Source organism: Dreissena polymorpha, chromosome 10 (assembly GCF_020536995.1).
Source record: "Dreissena polymorpha isolate Duluth1 chromosome 10, UMN_Dpol_1.0, whole genome shotgun sequence".
NCBI lineage: Eukaryota > Metazoa > Mollusca > Bivalvia > Myida > Dreissenidae > Dreissena > Dreissena polymorpha.
In genome coordinates, this window is record NC_068364.1 from 73,285,261 (window position 1) to 73,287,883 (window position 2,623).

Sequence of the window (2,623 nt, forward strand, 5' to 3'; positions counted from 1 at the left end):
AACAGTTTTTTATGATAATGAAAGGTAACACACTACTAACTTACAATTTACTCGGTCAATCAAGTAAGCGTTTCCTGGATAATCCTTACACTGTCACAGATGTGACATGATAATCTTGTTTGTAATCTTGCCTCAGTTTATTGTTCTTACGGCCTTTTACGTTGTAAGAATAAGATATCTTACTCAAGAAAATGAGTTAGTAAGTCGCGGGAACAACATACATATTTCGTGGTAATTACATTACACGCTTTGAAAAAGTAAAAATTGTTTTAACAAGGTATTAATGTGAGACAGCTAGACATAAGAACACAAGTTAAATGCATGCCAGCATTTAATTAGTCATGGATTACGACATGTGTTACAATAATATTGATAACGTAACCAAAACGTTAAATGTATACACTTCGTTCTTCATGTAAATTTAACAAGCAGTACATTATTAATGTTTGCTATGGAATTATTAATTTAAAAGTGCGTTTACAATTTTTGCTGCTTGTCTAGTTTTGATATTGATTTCCGATGTTGCTCAGAAAATTTGTGACAAAAAGTGTAATCATCTTTGTATGTGGTCCCATCCGCAAACCAGCTTCCTCCAGGCGTCTCGGTTCTGGGCGAATTTCTTCAGCTGCCCCCATGTTTGTCCCATCTGCTTAGCATCTGCATCCAGGTCCCGGCGCCAAGTGTTTCTAGGCCGCCCTCTATTCCTTTTTCTTTGGGGGCTCCATTTGAGAGATTGCCTTGTCGTATTGGATGCAGGCTTGCGAAGGGTGTGGCCCATCCAACGCCAACGTCTCTGAAGGATGTCTTCTGCAACCTGCTGCTGCTTTGTTCTTCTCCATAAGTCTTCGTTTGAGATCTTGTCTGGCCAGATTTTGAGGATCTTCCTGAGGCAGGTGTTGATGAAGACCTGTATATCCTCTATGGGGGTGACATTTGTTCTACAAGTCTCTGCTCCATAGAGGAGTAGTGGCTTCACGATGGTATTGAAGAGCCTAATCTTGGTGGTGATGCCAATTTCTCTGGATCCCCAGATGTTCTTCAGGTGATGGATAGCTGCTCGTGCTTTACCGATGCGGGTTCTGACATCTGCACCCGTTTCTCGCTGGTTGTACAGAATTCTGCCGAGATAGACGAAGCTGTCCACCTCCTCAACGCCTCGCCTTGGGCTTGGATGGGTGTGTTGTTGGATGCGTTGAGCCTGGACACATTGCTCTTCCCTCTGTTGATGGTGAGGCCCAGTCTAGCTGAGTTGTCCGCTACCATGTTTGTCTTTTCCTGCATCTGTTGTTGGGTGTTTGAGAGAAAAGCCAGATCATCGGCAAAGTCGAGGTCTTCCAACTGCTTCCAGAGTCCAGTGAATTCCATTCCGCTTCTTCACTGTCGATGTCTTTATAACCCATTTGATGGCCAGCAGGAATAGGAAAGGTGAGAGTAAGCAGCCTTGCCTCACTCCGGTTGTCATTTCAAAAGCGTACATGAGCTGTCTGCCTTGAACGATTCTGCAGGCCATTCCTTCATAGGATTTTCTGATGATGTTGGTGATCTTTCCTGGTAGTATCTCAGGAGTCACCAGATGGACTCCCGGTCAACGCCGTCGAAGAACGCCTTTTAATAGTATAGTTATAAAGATGGCATACAACGGCGAATTCCACTCCAGGGATTGTTCCAGAACCATGCGCAGGGTTGCAATCTGATCCGTGGACGATTTTTCCTTTCAAAGGCCTGCGTGTTGGTCACGGAGATGTGGGTCTACAGCGTCTTTTATTCGGTTCAGCAGGATGCGATTAAACACCTTTACTGGGATGGACAATAGTATTATACCTCGGAAGTGCGAGCAGGAACTGATGTCGCCTTTTTGGAAGCTTGATGAGGTAACCCTCTTTCCACTCTGATGGAATTTCTTCTTGCCATATCTGGCTGAAGAGCGGGTGTAGTAGCTCCACACTGGTCTCCACGTCAGCCTTAAGCGCTTCTACAGGTACATGTATGCTGTCAGGTCCTGCAGATTTGCCGTTCTTAAATTGCTTGGCGCTGCTAATCTCTTCCTTTGTTGGCACTTGATTGGCAGATCGCTAATAGCTTGCGGAATCGCCAGTAGGTTCGCACGAGATGGCCTGTTGAGTAGATCCTTCAAGTGCTCAATCCACCTCTTCTTCTGCCCTTCGTCATCTGTTATTACTCCTCTATATGTGTCCCTTACTGGACTCTCTGGCTTGGCAAACTTCTCTGCTAATCTCTTCGTGATGGAGTACATATCTTTAGTCCTGTTCTGAAAGGCTGCCTCTTCCGCCGCTGTTGCAAGTGTCTCAATGTAGTTACGCTTGTCTTCTCTAATGCTTTGCTTGACGCTCCTATTTGCTGCGGTGTTCTCTTCTTGTGCTTTCACTTTTGCGGCTCGTGTTCTGCTTTTTTTCACATCTGCCTTCTTTTGTCGACTTTCCACAACATTCTGAAGCGTTTCTGCTAATATCCACTTATTGCTGGTGTCAGACTTGGTGCAAAGTATTTTTTTGCATGTTGAAGTCACTACTTCTTTCACGATCTGCCACTTCTGCTCTATTGTATCTTCTTCAAGAATCTCCTTTAGGATCTAGAAATTGTTGGGGAGAGTGACCCTATACTT